We start from the raw sequence: 24,069 nt of genomic DNA on the forward strand, positions 1-24,069 counted from the left end.
AAAAGAGGCATTCTTTTCTCTTCATTTTTTTTTTTTTAATTTGGAGAGGATAGTTGAAGAGGAAAATTCCTGAATGACTACCTTCAACTTATGACTATCTTCAACTTATGACTATCTTCAACTTATGACTATTTTTTTCTTCTAGATAGTATTCATTCTTGAGGCATTTGGGAATCCCTGAATTTTCTTATTTTGGATGATTGATAAACTGACAGATCTTACTTGCCAAAGCAGTCAGTGTTATTCAGTGTCTATCAGATATTAAAAATAATTTTTATTACAAGAAAAATTTCCATAGCTCCTATACTTAAGTGGCATATTATGTGACAGTTATGCCTATATTAGATATGTCTGAATCTAGGCATAAGCCACTAAAGTAGTATAATTTTTCTAGATGAATACACATTGATGATGATTACCAGCACATTTTCGATATGGTCTGTGTACAGTAGCCTGTAATTTATCCTAAACTTTTGTTTGTTAGTGCCTTAGTAGGATCTTCTTTGGAGTTTCAACCAAGTTCAGAAAGTAATAACACTTGGTTGATAACTTATAGTCTTGTATCTAGCATGCCATTTAATATGTCCTTGAATGAAAATTATTATCATGTTCTGAAGGCTACATGGTGTTTTGCTTAATATTACTTCTGCAAAGTTAATGTACTTTCTTGACTACTGCTCTTTAACCACTTATAAATCACATACTCAATGAGTCATTATTAAAAGTTACTACCTTCTAAGCCAGAGATATAGAAAACAAACTTATGGTTATCAAAGGAGAAAGTGGTGGGTGGGTGGGTGGGATAAATGAGGAGTTTGGGATTAACATATACACACTACTATATATAAAATAGATAACCAAGAAGTACCTAATGTATAGGTCAGGAAACTATACTCAATATTTTGTAATAACCTGTAAGGGAAAAGAATCTGAATCTCAATATTTTGTAATAACCTATAAGGGGAAAGAATCTGAAACTGTACATCTGAAACTAACACAACATTGTATCAACAAATCAACTATACTTCAATGAAAAAAGGCAAAAAATAAATAAAAGTTACTACTCTCCAACTCTGAAATGATTAGCATCACAAAATTTACTTAACAACTGATACTCACTGACAAGATAAAAATAGTTTGCTATAGAAAATACTGTGAAATTTTCAGAATTTTTCCTGTTTGATTCTTTCTGTTTGTATCTATTCAGTGAAAATGATATGTTTTCTCTGTTGAAATTCTATTTTCATTAATGTCAACAGAGAATTAGACAAATTCCAAGACTTTTCCCAATACCTCAAATTAACTCTTATTCTCTATCATTTATAGATTTTATCTTCTAATTCCATCTGGAGTTGGTATAATTTAATTACTTTTTTCTTCATTTTTAATTCCCTTACATTATTGCCCTCTTCCATCTCAAGGGAGTTCATATTAATACCAGATATGTATTCCTAAGTATTTTTCCTTATTACAAATAAAAGCTGTGGACTGTTTTGTTCCTCTCTATTTTATAATCTCTAATTTTCTCTCTCAAGAAATATTCATATAAATATGGTTAAATGAACTGGTATTTATTCCTTTAAAAAGCCAAGTAATATATATTGTGAATGTACTATATTTTATTAATTCTCATTGATTACAAATGGTCTTGCTTCTAGCTTTTTGCCTATTCTAAATTATATTAAAATAAAATTTTTATAGTATTGCTCTATTCTTGTAAGATAGAGTTACATCCAAGTTTTTAACACAATATTCAGGAATAGGAGATAAATGAGAGAATTGAGATAATTACCCAGGTTACTTACATAGACTGTTTCAACTAGGTAAATATTCTAAATTTATTTCTTATATGTATTTTCATGTTATATAACTTAGATTATTCATTTTTTTTAATGTTTATCATGACTTGGGACAGTTTAAATCTAAGAAATACCTTTGGGGAATATCATAAATACAATATACATATGAAATATATATGAAATAAGATAAATAAAAATTATTTCCAACCTAAATCTTTAAAACAGTGGGTGATTTTCACAGAGAAATAAGTTCAGAACTATTTAGATTGCTCACTTATAGGATTTAATTCAGTGGACAATTTTTAAACTAATTTTGTTTCTGTATACCCATAGTCTTAAAACATTGGTAATGTAACTGCATTCATTATTGGCTTCCAGTGATCTAATTACAATTTTCCCATAACATAAGTGGAGGGCTTTAATCTCCTATTTTTAATTTTATATTTTCTAGCACTTTTGTTAATACCATTCTGGACCTAGGGCCTGTACGACTGAATTGTTAAAGTGAAAAATATTCAGATAAAACTTGAGAAGATAACTAAACTGTTAATATTTACCATTTTAAATTTCTTAGTAATGATTGCTACTTGATTTCAATATTTTCTGTATAAGACTACATATGTGAAATGATTATGTTAACTTCTACCTCTGATAATGGAAAAGGACAAGAAGCAATGGGTTTCATAGCAAGAAAGGTAGGTAGGAGGTAACAAAAACAGATGGTGAGAAAGTGAAAAAACAGAAACAAGGAGAAACAGTGATGAGAACTATAAACAAATTTGGAAGACAGCAGGGAAAAATTTAGTAAAAGCCTTAACGAATTAGAGGAAATTCAAATTAAAAGTGACTATAAGGAGGGATAGGCACAACAAGTAAGCTCATTCACCCTGAAGAACATATGTGAATCTGTGGACTTGAGGTCCTGATTTTCCAGAAATGAGGTGACAGGGCTGAAAACAAAACATTTGAAGTCTCCAAGTTTGTTCTGTCTCACTTCTCTACACCTGATGTTGACTATAAGCTCACACAGAACATAGAAGAATTTTTCTCCAGGGAAAGTGATTGGTCTGAGAGTTTAGAACTCAAGATATTGCTGTTTGAGATTCCCTATAGAGAAGGCCTGAACACCTACTGTGAAATACATACTTGACATAGAGCTTCTAATCTTCTTAATAACTCACACTTAAGCATGAATAGACAGCCAAATATCACCAGATATTTGAGAAATGCCTCAAAAGTGAAAAAGAGAAACCAAAACCAAACAAATGACAAAAAGTTAGCTATAGAAAATGGATAAGCAGGGCATGGTAGAAGCTTTTTAAAATGTGATGAAGACATTCCAAGAAGATATGCATCAATAAAATCAACAAATAGTTATTTTAAAAGAATAATCAAGGACTTCCCTGGTGGCGCAGTGGTTAAGAATCTGCCCGCCAATGCAGGGGACATGGGTTTAAGCCCTGGTCCGGGAAGATCCCACATGCCATGGAGCAACTAAGCCCGTGCATCACAACTACTGAGGCTGTGCTTTAGAGCCCACGAGCCACAACTACTGAGCCTGTGTGCCACAACTACTGAAGCCCACACACCTAGAGCCCATGCTCTGCAACAAGAGAAACCACTGCAATGAGAAGCCCATGCACCGCAACCAAGAGTAGTCCCTGCTCACCACAACTAGAGAAAGCCCACGCAGAGCAATAAAGACCCAATGCAGCCAAAATAATTAATTTTTTAAAAAAGAATAATCAGTGGGCAAGAAAGGTCTTTTGGAAATCAAATATATGATAGAAATTTTTAAAAAATATTCAGTTGAAGATTTGGGAAATACAGTTGTGAAAATGTTTATAAAACTGAAGAAATGACAAATAGATGAAAGTCAGGAAAAAAGATAATAGACTTGAAACTTTAATGCATAAAATCCAATATATGACAATACAAAATCCAATATATGACAAAGAAGTGATAAAATATAACGAAAATTTTCAGGTCTAAGGGACATGAATCTCCATAGTGTAAAATCTCAGTGTTTAGCATAAGAAATAAAATAACAAATCCTGCAAATATTTTCTCCCATTCTGTAGGCTGTCTTTTCATTTTGTTTATTCTTTCCTTTGCTGTGCAAAAGCTTTTAAGTTTAATTAGGTCCCACTTGTTTATTTTTGTTATTTCTATTACTCTAGGACATAAATCCAAAAAGATATTGCTGCAATTTATGTCAAAGAGTGTTCTGCCTATATTTTTCTCTAGGAGTTTTATAGTATCCCGTCTTATATTGAGGTCTTTAATCCATTTTGAATTTTTGTGTATGGTGTTAGAGAATATGCTAATTTCATTCTTTTACATGTAGCTGTCCAGTTTTCCCAGCACCACTTATTGAAGAGACTGTCTTCTATCCATGGTGTATTTTTGCTTCCTTTGTTATAGATTAATTGATGATAGCTGTGTGGGTTTACTTCTGCGCTTACTATCCTGTTCCATTGACCTATATGTCTATTTTTTGTGCCAGTATCATACCATTTTGATTACTATAGTTTTGTAGTATAGTCTGAAGTCAGGGAGCCTGATTCTTCCAGCTCTGTTTTTCTTTTTCAAGATTGCTTTGGCTATTTGGGGTTTTTTGTGTTTCCATACAAATTTTTTAAAAATTTGTTCTAGTTCTGTGAAAATGCCATTGGTAATTTGATAGAGATTGCAATGAATCTGTAGATTGCCTTGGGTAGTATAGTCATTTTAATAATATTGACTCTCCCAATCCAAGAACACAGTATATCTTTCCATTTGTTTGTGTCGTCTTCAATTTCTTTCATCAGTGTCTTACAGTTTTTGAAGTACAGGTGTTTCAACCTACTTAGGAAGGTTTATTCCTAGGTATTTTATTTTTTTGATGCAACTGACATGGGATTAATTTCCAAAATATACAAACAGCTCAGGCAACTCAATATCAAAAAAACAAATAACCCAATCAAAAAGTGGGCAGATTTAAGACATTTCTCCCAAGATGACATACAGGTGGCCAGCAAGCACATGAAAAGATGCCCAACATAGCTAATTATTAGAAAAATGCAAAAAACTATGATGAGGTATCACCTCACTCCAGTCAGAATGGCCATCACTGACAAGTCTACAAACAATAAATGCTGGAGAGGGTGTGGAGAAAAATGAACCCTCCTACAATGTTGGTGGGAATGTAAACTGGTTCAGCTACTATGGAGAACAGTATGGAGGTTCCTTAAAAAACTAAAAGTAGTGTTACCATATGATCCTGCAATTCCCCTCCTGGGAATATATCCAGAGAAAACTATAATTTGAAAGGATACATGCACCCCAATGTTCACTGCAGCACTATTTACAATACTGAAGACATGGAAGCAGCCTAGATGTACATCAACAGATGAATGGATAAAGATGTGGTCTGTGTGTATGTGTGTGTGTGTGTGTATATATATATATATATATATATATATATATATACACACACACACACAACAGTGGTGTATATATAAAGATGTGGTATATACACACACACACAAACACACACACGTATATACAATGGAACATTACTCAGCCATAAAAAAGAATGAAATAATGCCATTTGCAGCAACATGGATAGACCTAGACATTAACAAACTAAGTAAAGTAAGCCAGACAGAGAAAGATAAATACCATATAATATTGCTTTTATATGGAATCTAAAAAAAAAAGACACAAATGAACTTATTTACAAAACAGAAAGATATTCTCACTGACATAGAAAACAACCTTATGGTTACCAAAGGGGAAAGGGGGGAAGGGATCAATTTGGAGGTTGGGCTTAACATATACACACTACTATATATAAATTAGATAACCAACAAGGACCTACTGTACAGCACAGTGAACTATACTCAATATTTTGTAATAAGCTTTAAGGGCAAAGTCTGAAAAAGAATATACATTATATATACATATGGATTATATATATATATATGTATAACTGAATCTCTGTGCTGAGTACCTGAAACATGATATTATAAATCAACTATACTTCAATTAAAAAATTCATAATAACAAACCCTGCATATGAAGAAAAACTCAAGAGCCTCTACAAAAACAATAAAAATGATTACATATTAAAGAACAAGCCTTAGAATATAATTTAACTTTTTAACATCATCAGTGGAGTACTGCTTTCAAAATTTGGAGAAAAATTTCAAGTTAGAATTATATGCTTGGCCAAATTATTAATTAATGCAAAGACATTTTCAGACTTGAATGGTCAAATATTTAATTCTGATGTACTTTTCTTAGAAAGCTACAGAAGAATGTGCATTTTGCAAAGGAAGGAAATAAAACAAGAGAGAAAGACGTGGTCTTCAGGATATAAGAGAATCTCATATAGCCCATATGAACAACCAAAATCTTGTCCCAACATAAAAACTGTGCCTCAGGCATAGAAAACGCCTGCTGTAAATTAAACCAAGAGCATCTTGAATGTAATTTTATGTTTAACTGATATACCATTTATAAAGAATTAAAGACAGGTACATAGAAAATGAAGCAAGTACAAAAAGATCCTTTTTAACTACAAGAAAAACAAAAGTACAAGGAAGCAAACATATCCTAGTATAATACTTGGCTCTACAGTGAAGAACACAATTGACGTGTAAAAATACTGGAAGTATAAAAGAAATGTAGGTATCTAACTAGATTGTTTAGAATTAATTCAAACCACCGAGGTATAAGCACATTATTTATAAATATTAAGACCAATCTTAGAAGAAATAGCTTTGAAAGTTGACAAAAGAATCGTCTTTACAGAACAGGAGTTTGTTTGATTGATTTCAGGGAAGGGGATGGGACATTAGTGAATGGTAATTTTTAAGAGACTTCTAATAATACATATTTTTTGAAGAACTCCAGGAGCATTTATCACACTGAAAAATTACGCGTTAGTTTAAATAATGACTACTAATATAATTTACATTTATTTCCCCCAATATTCCTGAAACCTCAAATAATAATTATCAATAAATATGAAATCATTTGACAAAATTTGCATATTTAAAGGTTGGATAAGAGATTGGAAGTCAATCTGTTATCAAAAAATATATTTTTCTTGACTCGTTAATTTTTATTTTTTACCTGCCTCTCATCCAGTGACCATTTCCTGATTAGTCTCTTAACCCTAACGTAAAGATTTTTGGTTTGTTTTTGGCTTAGAGCATATATTTTGACACTTTTTTAATATTTTATTGTTTTATATTTGTTCTTCCCACTGAGAGTTCAGGTATCTTCTTTTGTATCTTAGCCCATGCTAAATGCAGTGTTCACTCTGTTTGCTTTGTTGAAAAGTCCCTGTTTCTTGTATGCCATATACCTACGTTTGAATATAAGTCCACTTAACCTAGAACCCATGGCTTCTATATTTTATAGCATTTCCTGAGTACCAGGGAAACTTGGTAACTTAAAAATTAACAAATCTCACTTTACTTCAAACACTAGTCTGGCTCCACATCACTGAAAACAGATCTTTAGTAGCTTTCCACTCTATTACCCATAATCTAGTAGAACCATTATTCAGCAGAGAACAACATGCTGAAAATAAAGTTAAGATGCTTATGTAAACAGTAGCATCATTCTCTATATCGCTGAACATAGATCTTCCACTCCTAATCTATTAGGTGACATGTTTCAAGCAAAGTGGAATCTTCTAGTCAAAATGATCCCATTATTCTAGCACATTTCATGCTCATTGAAAACAGATTTATAATGTACAGAGTCCTTTATTAGACAGTTTTTCAGTTCACTAAAAACAGATTTACAATTCAGAAACAACCCATTGCCTCACATGTATTCAGCTCACTAAAACAGATTTACTACTCAGAAACAACCCATTATCTAACATGTTTCCAGTTCACTGAAAACAGATTTACAACTCATACATAGCCCATTATCCAACATAGTTCCAGCTCACTGAATATTGATTTAGAATTCATAAACAGCCCATTATCTGACAAATTTTCAGCTCACTGAACAGATTTGCAAATCATAAACAACCTATTATCTACCACATTCCCAGCTCACTGAAAGTAGATTTATAGTGTATAAACAATCCATTATCTCAAATGTTCCAGTTCACTGAAGACTGCTACGGAACTTACAAAGAACCCCCAGGAGCCAAGGTTCCACCTTGGAAGGAATATAAATAAATAAATAAACACAAATATACATACATACATATAGTAAGGAAGTAAGGAAGTAACCTCTACTGCATAAAAAAAATCTTATTTGATCTTAATGTACAATTTTATATCAGTAAATATATTTAGAGATTTAATCTTTATTATTTTCAAACTTCAAATTGTATATGAAAGAAAAAAATTTAGGTGAATTTAAAGGTATGCTAACCCTGTATTTTTGTGGGTTTGAAATGTTTGAAAAACATTTCTGTGTTAATTATGAAAATTCAGAATATAAAAGTAACACTATTAAAATGAGTATTTTTATGGATATATGGTATCCTTTATAACTTATTTTTTTTATTTAAAAAAAATTTTAGCAGCTTTATTGGAGTATAATTACTTTACAATGGTGTGTTAGTTTCAGCTTTATAACAAAGTGAATCAGCCATACATATACATACTTCCCAATATCTCCTCCATCTTGCATCTCCCTCCTACCCTCCCTAGCCCACCCCTCTAGGCAGTCACAAAGCATGGAGCTGATCTCCCTGTACTATGCGGCTGCTTCCCACTAGCTATCTATTTTACATTTGGTAGTGTATATATGCCCACACCACTCTCTCACTTCGTCCCAGCATGCCCTTCCCCCTCCCTGTGTCCTGAAGTCCATTCTCTGTGTCTGTCTTTTTCCTGACCTGCCCCTAGGTTCCTCAGAACCTTTTTTTTTTTTTTAAGATTCCATATATACGTGTTAGCATACGGTATTTCTTTTTCTCTTTCTGAGTTACTTCACTCTGAATGAGAGACTCTAGGTCCATCCACCTCACTACAAATAACTCAATTTCGTTTCTTTTTATGGCTGAGTAATATTCCATTGTATGTATGTGCCACATCTTCTTTATTCATTCATCTGTCCGTGGACACTTAGGTTGCTTCCATGTCTTGGCTATTGTAAATAGAGCTGCAATGAACATAGTGGTACATGACTCTTTTTGAATTATGGTTTTCTCAGGGTATATGCCCAATAGTGGGATTCCTGGGTCATATGGTAGTTCTATTTTTAGCTTTTTAAGGAAACTCCATACTGTTCTCCATAGTGGCTGTATCAATTTACATTCCCACCAACAGTGCAAGAGGGTTCCCTTTTCTCCACACCCTCTCCAGCATTTACTGTTTGTAGATTTTTTGATAATGGCCATTCTGACTGGTGTGAGGTGATACCTCATTGTAGTTTTCATTTGCATTTCTCTAATGATTAGTGATGTTGAGCATCCTTTCATGTGTTTGTTGGCAATGTCTATATCTTCTTTGGAGAAATGTCTATTTAGGTCTTCTGCCCATTTTTGGATTGGGTTGTTTTTTTGATATTGAGCTGCATAAGCTGCTTGTAAATTTTGGAACTTCTTTGTCAGTTGCTTCATTTGCAAATATTTTCTCCCATTCTGAAGGTTGTCTTTTTGTCTTGTTTGTGGTTTCCTTTGCTGTGTAAAAGCTTGTAAGTTTCATTAGGACCCACTTGTTTATTTTTGTTTTTATTTCCATTACTCTAGGAGGTTGGTCAAAAAGGATCTTGCTGTGATTTATGTCATAGAGTGTTCTGCCTATGTTTTCCTCTAAGAGTTTTATGGTGTCTGGCCTTACATTTAGGTCTTGAATCCATTTTCAGTTTATTTTAGTGGATGGTGTTAGGGAGTGTTCTACTTTCATTCTTTTACATGTAGCTGTCCAGTTTTCCCAGCACCAATTACTGAAGAGGCTGTCTTTTCTCCATTGTATACTCTTGCCTCGTTTATCAAAAATAAGGTGACCATAGGTGCGTGGGTTTATATCTGGGCTTTCTATCCTGTTCCATTGATCTATATTTTGGTTTTTGTGCCAGTGCCATACTGTCTTGATTACTGTAGCTTTGTAGTATAGTCTGAAGTCCAGGAGTCTGATTGCTCCAGCTCTGTTTTTCTTTCTCAAGATTGCTTTGGCTATTCAGTGTCTTTTGTGTTTCCATACAAATTGTGAAATTTTTTGTTCTAGTTCTGTGGAAAATGCCATTGGTAGTTTGATAGGGATTGCATTGAATCTGTAGATTGCTTTGGGTAGTATAGTCATTTTCACAATGTTGATTCTTCCAATCCAAGAACATGGTATATCTCTCCATCTGTTTGTATCATCTTTAATTTCTTTCATCAGTGTCTTACAGTTTTCTGCATACAGGTCTTTTGTCTTTTGACAAAAGTTTTTTGAAGCAACAAACTTCCTTGTTGTCTTACTTTAATACATTGCTCTAGCCACCCCAACCTTCAGCAACCACTATCCTGGTCAGCAGCCATCAACGTCAAAGCAAGACCTTCCACCAGCAAAAAAGATTAAGACTCGCCACAGATTAAGACTTGCTAGCATTTTTTAGCAACAAATTATTGTTTAATTAAGGTATACTCATTTGTTTGACATAAGGCTATTGCACACTTAATAGACTACAGTATAGTACAAACATAACTTTTACACGCACCATGAAACAAAAAAAAAATTCTGTGACTTGTTTTATTGCAATATTCACTTTATTGTGATATTCACTTTATTGTGGTGGTCTGGAACTGGACCCACAATGTCTCTGAGGTATGCCCGTATACAATTTCCTCTACTCTCTATTTCCAATGCTGTGCTACAGTTTACCTATATTTGTTGGGTGGGAGAATTATTCAGTGTATTGTGTAAACTGTTACATGAAATTATAATACAGCCATGGTACTTTCAAGACAGGTGTGTTTATTCCTTTTACTTGCCCTCACAGGTTAATGCCCTTATTTTCATGACTCTCATCCCCACTGAACTAAGGAGCAAAGTTTCATTGTATGTCCTTCATGAAAGACACAACAATCAGCATGGAGAAGTCCTCAATAAATTTGCTAAGTTAATAAATGGACAAAATTAACTAAGTAGCAGGAAATTTTCCCAAGATTTACCCTGGCCCTATGATGTAAAATGATGAGGAAATGAGCAAGTTTCTAGGCCCCTCTCACCCTTTCTTCATCAATAAGGCAATTATAATGATTCTCTATATATGGAAAATCAGTTTCTACCAAGCAGCCTACTTTACATTACCATAGAATAATTTCTCTTGTTGTGAACTTAAAGTAAAAATTCAGTAAGATATTCTGTATGTTTATATTTTTCAAGATACATAATGTTTCTTACCAAATGGATGTATATGTGTGTTTCTGTAAAAAGTCCTTTGTATATATCATGTTGGCAGGGGTGTCTATCAGCCCTACTGCATTTCACAGGGTAAAATAACTTACCATGTATGGAAACTCTATAAAAAATTTGAAATTAAAATATAAGATACAGAAAGGAAATATGCCTAGTTTTAATTTAAACAATTTTTGATATATTACCTAAATTTCTATTCTTGGTTCTGATTATTCTATTGTCAGTTTTTCTTTCTAATTGATCCTAATTTAGCTGTCACAGGGGCATTTAGTTTGCCATTTTTCTTAAATGTATATGCTTTGTGGTTTTGTTGGTAACATTTTTTTTCTTAAGCTTGGATTTTTTTCCAGCTTTATTGAGACATATCTGACATATAACATTGTGTAACTTTAAGGTGTACAACGTGTTGATTTGACACACATATATTGCAAAATAATTACCACCTTAGCATTAACAACTCTAACCCATCACGTAATTACCGTTTCATTTTTGTGATGAGAACATTTAAGATCTATTCTCTTAGCAACTTTCAAGTGTATGATACAGCATTATTAACTACAATCACCATGCTGTATGTTAGATTCCCAGAACTTATTCACCTTATAATTGGAAATTTGTGCCTTTTAACCAATAATTTTTCTTTAGTGTTTTCCTGGCATAATTCATCTTATTATTAAGAATAGACATTGTGATTTTCTCATTTCCTGCAAATCGTAAAAGCAGTGTCCTGAAATATTGCCAAAATAGTATGCAATCACAATTTTGCTAGAATTAGTACATCTCTTTAAAATACAAGAAAAAAAAATGTTAACTTTCTTCATCTCAAGTTATCGTATTTTGTCACAAAACCTGCCAAGGTGTTTTTACATTAGAGAATCTGTTGGCAGATTTCCATTTTTAACAGTAGGTCTGGGCTTTTGCGGCAGTGACAAGAAAATACTAAAATCACTGAGAAGTGGGCAATACAAAAAGCATGGTTAATCCCTGTCTGTGGTCTGACATAGATGACTTACCTTCCCAGAATTATTATAATATGAAATTTATTGAGTACCCAAAGTACCAAGTGAGATATAACCAGTTAAGCCTGTCCCTTAGAGAATTAAACTTAGTTAAGAGAGAAGTTTATGTCTTGCCTATTCTTTTAGTTAATATATATGGGGTGCTTTTTTGAAGTCAGTTATTCATCTGGTCTCTGATGGAATATAGATAAGTAAAACCCAGTCCTTGCCCTCAAGGAGCTTCTTTTCTTCCCCCCCTAAGAATGATTAGCCTAGAAGGGAATCACTCACTTAAACAAATTCATGAATAAATGAAACAACAGAGTCAAGCCCAAAGGACAGAATAATTTACTAGCTGGAGGAACTGTAGTGGAAATGACTGAGAAGCGGCTGGTAGGAGTATGAACAGGGATTACCACTCACAAGACTGAAAATATACAGGGTGAGAGAAACTAGAAGCATGAAGGCCTGAAAGCCCTCTTTTCACCATCTAAGATCTGCAAAAACACGTATAAAAGCAGGAGTCAGACTATGGAAGTCACAACCAGTCTCTCTCTCCCTCATCTCTCTTTTAAGTAATGAAGATACTTGGATAATACGGCTTTAGAGCTCTTGCTCTTTTAAGCATATTTTATTATTTGTTAATAGACTTGTTAGGAAAAAAAAAGAATATTTACTTCTTAGAGGTAGAAATTGAAATATTTACTGATGAAATGATATGATGCCTTGGATTTGTTTTAAAATAATCCAGAGGTGCACTGAGGGTGGGGGAATGGCAAGGATAGGATCTTAGAGATGAAGCAAAGTTAACCATATGTTGATATGAATTGAAACTGATAGATGAGCCCTTGGGGGTTCAGAATACTCTCTTTACTTTTGTGTTTACATGAAAATTTCCACAGGAAAAAGTTAAAAATGTAATATATTCAGAAATTAATATGTATTTGAAAACTGTACAATCTTCAGTATTTTGAATATTGCTATCTCCAGTTCTAGTCTATGAATTCCCTAAGTGTAAGAGCTTTATCTTTTAGCATTTATCACAGTGAATTAAAAAAAAAAACTTTGGGCTTCCCTGGTGGCACAGTGGTTGAGAGTCCACCTGCCGATGCAGGGGGCGCGGGTTCGTGCCTCGGTCCAGGAAGATCCCACATGCCGCAGAGCGGCTGGGCCTGTGAGCCATGGCCGCTGAGCCTGTGTGTCCGGAGCCTGTGCTCCGTAACGGGAGAGGCCACAACAGTGAGAGGCCCGCGTACCACAAAAAAAAAAAAAAAAAAAAAACTTTATAAGTACTAAATTGAACTAAAGTGATTAGATGAAATATTTGAATTACCAGTAAAACTGAGAAAAAGGAAATAAACCTTTTTTAACTTCCACTTAGACAAGTTCTGAGGTCTCAATGGGCCTTTACAACTGTGTCAAAGACTAAATGATAGAGACCTTCTCCCACACCAGTGTTAGAAAGAAAGTTAGAAAGGAAATATAATGCCAGGATGAAAAGATGCTATCAAAGGACCAGTAGTTATATAAGGATCAAATGAGTGAGCTGACCAGGTTTGAAGTGCATGTGACATTAGTGAATTAGTTTAATTGTACAAAATAGATAAATTTGCTATGAACATTTTAAAACTCTGGCTTGGGTTACTGAGGTATTTTGAGATTTTGTATCCCTGACTATTATAAGAACTTGGAAAATTATTAGATCAGGATAATTAAAAGTTTATTTGCTAGAAATATAGGAGCTAAAACAAATGATTACCATCAAGGTCAATGAATACAGAATGTGGAAATCACTATTGTATTTCTTAAAGATGGTAATAACTTAAATAAACCTTATTTTACTGACCAATCAAGACATTCTTAATATTTCCAAATAAAAAATAATATTTTTCCAAATATAATATCAATTATTTGTTTAGCATCTACTGTGTTTTAAGCATAATTCAGGGGGGATGGAATCAGAGAGAAATATGAAAAACTTTATGGGTATGATCCAAATGAATTTAAGAACCCATAAAACTCTTATTTAATCCCAGGACTACTGTCCTGGTTTCAGAAATGTTGGGTAGAATTTATTTAATGGTATCATTTGACAATAATGATTGTATTTACTGGTGTGTGGGAAAAGCAATGCCGTGGCAGTCGTATTTTACGTGACAATCTAGTAACAAGTTGTGTGAACTACACAGAGAGCAGATGTTACTTTATGATAGGAAGAGACTTTTTGCAATACATTTCAGATGTCAAACAAATCGTTTTTTGCTTAGCATCCCTTTTTGTCTCTTGTGAGTAAGCACAGTTTCTCTTAAACATATGGTCAAAATGAAGTAAGCCTGGGAAATCCCATTTATAACTTCAGTCTATGTTTTGCAGGGGAAAACCTGATGAAGTGAGATTAATATTCAACATTTTTAAAAAGTATAAAGAAAAATTATAATGAAAGAGTTTTCTTTTTTAACAAGATGTCAAACCCATTTATTCATATTGTCTAATCAATTTTCAAAGTTTAAGTGTTAACAGTCATTAAAATATCTGATAAAAAGTGAGGCCTTTTTCCTTTACATGCATATTAATTCTGATAAAATATGTTAAATATCAAGATATATATTTTAAGAAATTAGTCATCTTTTTAACTTAAAAATTTGCTAACAGTAAGTTATTTTTAATCACAATTGTTGAGTTTCCTCAGTTTTTTCTGTCTTTTTAATCTGTTTATAATAGTAATTCAGGGTTATTGAAGGATAGTTTCATAATCCAGAGAAGTATAATGAAGAAAATTAAAAACACTCATAATCTGACCACCTGGATATACCTCTTGTTAACGTTTTATTTTGTTTCTTTTAGGTGTCATTTTTAAATTTCACTTTTTTAAATCAAAGTTTTATATATTTATACTTTTAAAATCAAATAGTTCTATAAATTCTATAAAAATAGCAATCAATTTTTCATTGTTTCACAATCCCAATTGCAATTTCCCAGGTGCAGTTAATTTAAACTCTTTCAGCTGTTTCTTGTCATATTTATCTCCATATATATAATACTTTTTTTTCTTTACAATTAAGTTTCGTAGATTATCTTTCACTTCCAAATATGAACAAAAATATTTGGCTTTCTTACATAGCTTGCTGACTTCCTGGCCTAATACGTACCTTCTATCCCATCCTTTCTATATGGCTATATTACAATTATATTTAATTCCATAGTCATTCTTTACATTATTATTATCATATAAATTTTAATGGTGGTTAAACTAGTATATTATGATTACATTTCCTGTCTTATACAACTTTCTAGTCTCCGTGAATTTAATAATCACCTTTTTTTCTCTCCTTTGTTTATAGTACCTATCACTATTGCACCATCATACTCTCTTAACAGATATGTTCTCTTCTCAGTAGCTTTCCCCAAAATAGTCAAGGGCATAACACTTTGCAACCTCACATTTTTCAAAATGCTTACTTTCTCTTTGCTTTATTGCTCTATAGTCTGAGAGATTTCCTCAAATTTATCTTCCAATCTTTCTATTGATTTGTAAATTTTTGCTACCATATTTTAATTTCCTAAAGCTCTTTTGAGAATATTCCTTATAGCATTTTGTTTTAAAACTTTATATTGATTTCCTGTATTTCTGTTTTCTTCATCTTCCTTTTCAATATGTTATTCTTTTTGTCTGGCCTTCCATGTTGGAGCTATTCCTCAAATGGATGGGGTTACTTAGCTGTACATTGATAGCCAGAGTGGGATGTCTCTGCTCAGGATGTTTTTTCCCTAGTTCCCCTCTTCTTTTGGTTTTTTCCCCCACAGCTCTGGTTTTTCAAAATCCAGATTTCCTCTGGATCAGCTTCTCCACAGTAAACGTCCCATTTTCTGTCTGTATATGCAAGTGCTTCTCAATCAGACCTTCAACCAATCCTGCTTTACAGAACCACCCAACCCTACCACCAGTGATACCTGCTATGTCTAATTCCTGGGCTTTTCCAGGATTCTGCAAAGGAAAAAATAATTATACCCTTAGCATTCCTCTTTCTCAAGTCTGATAAGTTATTTATTACTAGTTCATCAAAATTCTAACTTCAAATTCTTGTTGTCATCTCTACTATAGTTTCATTTTTAAAATTCATGTGTGTGCATGTATGTATTGAGTGTATGTGTTTTTTTTTACATGTTGGGTGTAGGAGTTTATTAATTAATTAATATTTTTGCTGTGTTGGATCTTTATTTCTGTGCAAGGGCTTTTTCTAGTTGTAGCAAGTGGGGGCCACTCTTCATCGCGGTGTGCAGGCCCCCCACTATCGCAGCCTCTCTTGTTGCGGAGCACAGGCTCCAGATGCGCAGGCTCAGTAGTTGTGGCTCACAGGCCCAGTTGCTCCACGGCACATGGGATCCTCCCAGACCAGGGCTCGAACCCATGTCCCCTGCATTAGCAGGCAGATTCTCAACCACTGCGCCACCAGGGAAGCCCTTGAGTGTATGTGTTTTAATGTCTTGGAAGCATGTGATGTTTGGAAGCATGTGATGATACATTTGGTATCTGATCTTTCATGTTTAAGTGGAAATCTTTTCAGTTTCCCCCCTACATGTTCATATATAACATACACAAGCAGCTCTGTATTTACAGGTTTCTACTAGCACGAGACACGCACATATATAGCCAATTATGTTTATGCATAAACTGCCTATTCTACACAAAAACTTTTGTTTTGTTAAAAATTGACTCCCAAGGTTATTTTGAAAATCTCTACCCATTTCATGCTTATATGAACATTTATCTCAGAAATGATCAAATGTTGAATGCGGATATTGCAGCACAAATTCCCAGGTATCGATGCAAAGTATACTTTTGTTAGTATAACAGCAAGATATCCATTCATTATCTACTGTATGTAACTGTAATAGCACATCATTAAAATTCAAAACTATAGCAGAAGTTTCCATTAATAAAATTGTTAGTATATCTATTATTATAATGCAAGTTAATGCCCCCGAAGTATTTCCTTACAAGAAAAATTTTAGAATTATTTTGAGTGATGTATACATCTATAAATAAATGTGTACACAGGTAAAATGTTTAATCAAACCTAGTATAAACTTGCATAGACATCTTTGTATCCTAATTTTTTTCTACCATCCATTTGCATATACACAAGTCATTAAATATTCTAAATTATGATTTGTATGGCTATATAACACTTTATCAAATGTATGTACCATAATTTCTTTAGCTATCCCATAATAATTGGGCATTTCACATTTCCAATTTTCAGAAGTATAAATAATGGTTTTTCTTTATAATGGATGATTCATGGAGCAATTACTGAATTTTTTTGGGGGGTGATATGCTAACAAACGACACTATTCATGTCTATTCAACCAACATTTTTTCCAACTTTATCTAGGAACCTCCAAGTTTTTAGGCTTTGTTCATATCATTCAGGATTTATATTGAGAGTTTTGGTGTTCATTTTTAAAATCTTTATTTTCAAGAATAGTTTTTGACAGCTGTATCGCAATTTTTTTTTAAACATGTTTAGCTGATTTCAGTAATCTCACAAAACAGTTTATATCCATTGCCTTCCATTACTTACTCACTCAGATGGATTGATGTTTTAGGTGGACTGACATGTGTCTTCAACTAAATATTTTTAAACAGTGCTTGAGTGGTTTTCTGTTCCTGTGTATGTGATAATACTGTTGTTCTTCTATACATGAAAGGAAATCTGCCTGATTCGAAAATGTTTGTTTCTATTCTTTTTCTCCCAAACCTGTTTATAACATTCCATTTTCTTCTAAAATTTGGTGCTGTAATTTGTGTGAAATCAGTGTGAATTTGGTTCCTTTGTCCAACATGTTATGTTTTTTTCAAACACTACCAAGCAATTCTCCAATTCTCAGTGGACACTGACTGAGTGTCCTACAAATTTAATGCAATTCTAAAACTATCTACCTGGAGCTAGCAACAGATCCCACAGATTAAGGCCTTAGTCTCACGAGATTTCCCCCACTTCAGATGCCAATCACAAGTCCTGGTTGTTATTTGTGCTTCTGACAGAATGGCTATAAATCAGAGGTTCCCACAACTCCCTCCTCTGGTTCAGTTAATTTGCTGCAGTGACTCACAGAACTGAGAGAAACTTTTACCTACATTCACCACTTGATTATAGAGGACACTATAAAGAATATATGTGAACTACCAGATGAAGAGATCAAAAAGGGTCCCAAGCACAGGAACTTCTGTCTCCATGTAATTGGAATGTGCCACCCTCTTGTCATGTGTGAGTGCAGTCACTAACCCAGAAACTCATCAGAGCTCCTTGTTCAAGAGTTTTTATAGAACTTAATCTGCAGCTCACCCTTTCCCAGAGGTCAGTGGGTGGGGCTGAAAGTTCCAACCCTCTGATCACTTGCTTTTTCTTGTGACCAGCCCCATCCAAAGACTATCCAGAGGCCTCCACCTTAAATTGCCTCATTAGCATAAACTAAAAAAAGCTCAAGGGCTTCCCTGGTGGCGCAGTGGTTGAGAGTCCGCCTGCCGGTGCAGGGGACACGGGTTCGTGCCCCGGTCCGGGAGGGTCCCACGTGCCGCGGAGCGGCTGGGCCTGTGAGCCATGGCCGCTGGGCCTGCACGTCCGGAGCCTGTGCTCCGTAACGGGAGAGGCCACAACAGTGAGAGGCCCGCGTACCGCAAAAAAAAAAAAAAGCTCAAAAGCACTCCTTATGAGTAACAAAAAGTACTATCATTCAAGAAATTCCAAGGACTTTAGGAGTTGTGTGCAAGGAATCAGGGACAAAGACCATCTATATTTCTTATTATACCATACTTTGCATATAATTTTATTTTCCTGTCTTCCTGTCTTGAAGCTCTTATAAATATAGCCATTGAATATAAAAATTGTTCAGAATAAATCTAAGAATGGGTCTAATTTCTTCCTATAATTTTTGTTTTTTACTCTTCCTATGTAATGTTTCCACCTCATGGGACCCGCAAACCAAAAGTCTATAATAGATATACACACAAAAAAGAAAAAGGGATCCAAACACAACACTAAAGATATTCATCAAATTGCAAGAGAACAAAAAAGGAAAAAAAAAAGTCCTCTAATATATCTAGCTAAGCACTTGTGCTTTGAGCATGCATGCTTCCATCTGCTCAGATCCTGAACAAGATACTACACTAGCAATCCAACCCTCCAACCAATTGAGTCAGAATTCAAAGAACGAGGAGCAGCCCTGAGGTCCATAGGCTCACATAAAAATATGATTTCCTCTATAATAAACATAATGGTAACTACCATTTAATTAAGCATCTACTATTTGAGTCCTCTATTAGACCCTGGACATGCATTTTCATTTGCCTAGGAAGACCATCTGAGGATACAGTTACTCATGGTCACACAAATCCAGCTTGGATTCTCGAACCCATGTTTTTTCTATGGCACTGCTTGTGAATAAGGGCCTGTCCACCTGAGTCTCCAGGTTAATGTACCAGTTTCCTCCTCTTGGGGCTGTAAGTCCCATCCTGAATGTAGGCAGTCTTGACTGAGGCTCTGACACTCTGGATATGTCTTATTAGCCTCCTCCCTGCACTGGTTGGACATGACTTTTGGACTCAGTCATTGGCTGGAGACCTGCTCCTTCAGGGATGGGTTTCTGGCAACAAGGCCATTCACTGGTCACTGTCCAGACCAGTACTGCTAGCCCTACCCACCACAGCAGCTCTGGGATGGAGTTAGTTAACCCAGCCTGATATACTTTCAACACCTTCTCCATAATAAATGCTGATGAGAGATGTTTGGATGGTCACCTACTGTGGGCCAGCATTACATTAAGCACCTAAAATTTATTGTTGAATTTGAGTTGTACCCATCCACTCTGGACCCTCAGGCTGCCTGTCATCCAAGCCCACATCAGATCATGGCTAAAAGCATGAAGAAATACTCCTTTAGTATACTGACATAGTTGAAAAGACCTTGTGCAAAAGATATACCAAGAAACAACAAATGTGAGATGTACACAGAGAGATTCTGGGTTCCTGCAGAATCATGGGTTGTTGGTCACAGTTCACATTGTCAGGGGGAACTCACTCAACACAGGTTTGTAAAATTACACAGTGGCCATAAGGAAGTTGAAAAAACAGTGATTGGCAAGGTTGAGAGTCACAATTAATCTCAGGTGAGAGCAGTTCATCCTGTAGATGCCATACCGTCTATGTGCATGAAAATCACCTGGGGCTCTCGTTGCACCATGGATTCTAACTCAGTACATCTGAGATGGGGCCTGAAGCTCTGAATTTTAACAAGCTCACCTAACATGCTGAAAGCCACTGATCCTCAGAATATACTTTGCATAGGTTTAAAAAGGAAAAAATACAGTTGATTTACTTGTATCTAAGTCATGCATGTAGGTGGCATTAGAACCTTCTAGCCAAGGAACATGATATTACCAGAAGAGTAATAATTCATAGAGAAAAAAGACCAAGCCACCACTGAGTCTTAGAGTGTGAGGAAGATGGAGCCTGGGGTTGAGAGGGCTGGAAACACACAGAAATCCAGAAAGGGAAAGAATGGGCAGAAGACATAGAAATCGCAACAATGTTGTTCAACTGAATAAATAATCCATGTTTAAAAAGCAGAGAAGAAGGTAGCCTGGGGTATATGAAGTCAGGTCCGGGAACACCAGAGCCAGGACACTGGACTCACTGGCACAGAAAAGACAAACTTCAAAGTCTTAACAACAAGCAATGGAAAGAATTCAGTGCAGGCAAATCACCGTCAAGGTAAGCATACGGTCACAAACGTCCAAAAGGCAACCAGGTAGATTCCCAGTGAACTTACCTGTTCATCTTCAGCTTCTAGAAGGTACAGAGCAAGGGAAATCAAAGTATCCTAGTCCCAAAGGAAATAGCGGGCCCAGCAAGGAATCCAGAAGGGGATGAAGCATGGGAGCTGGGGAACTCAGCAAAGGCTCAGCTCTGCTAACCACGTCAAACCCGCCGTAAAGCCAAGTGTCGTACTGAACCAATGAAAGGCCTGTATTCCTTATTACGTGCGTGGGGCGGAATCAACATGTTAAGTGGCTCTAGCTGTGAAAATTGGCAAAGAATACAAGGCATGAGGCACAAGGCACGCTGGTGGAGCCCTGAGTCTCAGAGTGAGGTCCCAGATCAGCAGTATTGGCATCACCTGGGAGCCTGTTAGGACATGTTAATTCTCAGCCTAGCTCCGAAGCTACCACTCAGAAACTGTGGGGTTGATGCCCTGCAGCCTGTGTTCCTACAAGCCCTCCAGGTGATTCTGATGCATGCTCACTGCAGTAGAGTCTTTTGAAAGCATGGCAGAGAGACAAGGCCAGGTGTGGCAAAGGACCGTTATTATAAGTGGGTTTGATCATGGCGCTTTTAAAGAGCTAGTGACGACTGAAGCCTGTTTACAGGGAGAAGAAAACCCAGTAGAAATAATGTAAAATAATAACCAATAAAACGTGTCCAGTGATCAACAAATAAAGTTGGGCAATGATATTCTGTGGTAGACTTTTATCAAAGTTGAGGAATTAACCAGCCATGGATAATGTTTTAATGCTGATAATGAGAGACATCATGAGTGCCAAGAGGGGTCAACTCACAGTAAGTGTTTGAAAATTCTCTCATGATGTATTTTTAAGAGATTCACCAAAAAGAAGTGCTTTTGGTGCCCTTGCTTGTGAGGAGATCTTCTCAGAAGGGAAAAACAAACTTAAGAAAAACAAAAGCAGTGCTCTAATGGGGTCTGTTTGACAAAAACATTGAGAAAATTTTGTTTTAAATATGAACACGTGTCACAACCCCCCTCCCCCCCCAAAAATACATGGGGCTTTAATTACAGGCAGACACAATATATTAGAACCATGTTATCTATTTTCCAATTATTTGTCTACTTTAGAAGGCAAACCTGTTGTTTGATGATAATCATAATATATTTTTTGCCCTTGATTCTACTCAAATGACTTCCTCAGACTTTTAGCTGAAAGGCAGGGTGATGCACGTCTCTTCTCCCCACTCTCAGTGTCTATGAGACACTTCATCTACATGTTTTAGACTATGTGGTGTTTTCTTCTAATCAAAATAACTTGCTTCTATGATATGTTGGTTTTTTGAATTGGTGAAAACTACAATCCTCTTCTTTCACTTCTTCCTTTCCCCAAATTTACCATTTGGGGAACTACATCTCCCAAGGTAAAATGAACTTCTGCAAGTTTTCATCTCATAAACTTACTGCCAGGTTTTTCAGTTGCTTCCTGGAATTGTTGAAGAAAAATAGTGTTTGTTTGTTTTTTTCAAATATATGATCAGGATTAACTATAGTCACCATACTATATATTATATTCCCCATGACATTTATTTTATACGAGGAATCTGTACCTTTTGACCACCTTCATCTATTTTACCCACTTTGCATTAACAAAACAAAACAAAACAGCCCATTAAACTATAAAGCCCATTGTTTGGGAAAAGAGTTAAGTTACTCTTTAAGTAGTAATGCTCATACAGTAATGGGTGGCTGCTGGGTTTGCTATTCATATGGACTTACTATTTCTGAACTAGGGAAGAGACAATGGTCTTGAGAAAACAATGCATATTACTTTTGATTTTGGCCATGCTGCATGGCTTGCAGGATCTCAGTTCCCCAACCATAGATTGAATCCTGGCCACAGCAGTGGAAGTGTGGAATCCTAACCTTTAGGCCTCCAGGGAACTCCCAATGTATCTTACTTTCATGTTACTTTAACACCCTTATTCTATTTCCTCTGGCTAAACATGCCGGTTATTGGTTGTGTTTCTTAGCCCAGCCCATTGGCCCTGTAATCACAGGAAATCTCTCCTTAATACTGGGAGCAAGTTTTCGAGCATCACTAGAATTTAGTGGTGGTGTGAATTTTTGTCTTGTATTTCCCCTAAGTTTTTTCCAAGTCATTTTAGTGGGAGACACTGCATCAGGGGCTTTCATCAGGTACCATTTAAATTAAGTTCCCAGGCTTTTATAAACGTCAGTCCAATGGTACGCTCTCTTTCCCTGGTTCTTTAGTCCTAGTTTGACCTAAGGAATATACATTTTTAACGAAATGCTCTAGTTTTATTGCCTGTAAGTTTTAATACTATCAGGCCAGTCTTTAAAATGATTTACCTAAACTTGTTCTCTCAGTGCCAGTTGAATTGCCTTCATCCCTTCTTCTGAAGTTTCTGATTGATCTCTGCCTTTTACATTAGAAAATAGAAAATGCAAAGACTTATCCAGAGATTAGAACCAAAAAGGTCTTTGATTGCCAGTGGAATATTGTTTTGAGAAAACTTTATATTTGCTGTAAAGAAAAATAGTTTCTACTATAAAGTTTATTTTTTTTAGTGTAATATATATGTTCTTTATGAGAGCAGAGGGGAATCTAAAAGTACATATTTCTCAAAGGAGAGAAACATTAAAGCAGTAGTTTATTTGCAAATGAAAAACAAAAATGGGTTTCACTTACATACATTTTATGAAAGTCTATGTAATAAATTGAATGATTTGTCCTGAAGTTTCTTTATTTTCCGTCTGCAAATATATAGCATAAACACATTAATACAAATATACTTCCCCTTTTGTCACCAAACTCATAACCATCCAGATGTATATTTTACTTGTTTAAGGGAATATAAAAAATGTAAAGCTGATTGCCAGGTAAACACATATAGCTTTTATTTTCCTTTTAGATGAGCGTGAATTATTATGGTTTAGTAGATTCAGAGGGTCTGGAGAGGAAAAACCAATGTGATTCTGATACCAGGATAGAGAGCATCCAAATTATGTGTTTCTAAGCTAAGTATTATGGCTTTATATTAATATATAATACAACAAAAAGAAAAATCAAGGAAGCACAACTTGACTAGCAGTGGACTCC

The 24,069-nt window shown here is 35.0% G+C and overlaps 1 protein-coding gene across 1 annotated transcript in view; it reads left to right on the forward strand.

Moving 5' to 3' along the window:
* LRP1B (LDL receptor related protein 1B) overlaps positions 1-24,069 on the forward strand; it is a 1,457,034-nt gene that overhangs the window by 1,055,443 nt on the left and 377,522 nt on the right. The window lies entirely within an intron of this gene.

This window comes from Delphinus delphis, chromosome 7, assembly GCF_949987515.2.
Source record: "Delphinus delphis chromosome 7, mDelDel1.2, whole genome shotgun sequence".
Lineage (NCBI taxonomy): Eukaryota > Metazoa > Chordata > Mammalia > Artiodactyla > Delphinidae > Delphinus > Delphinus delphis.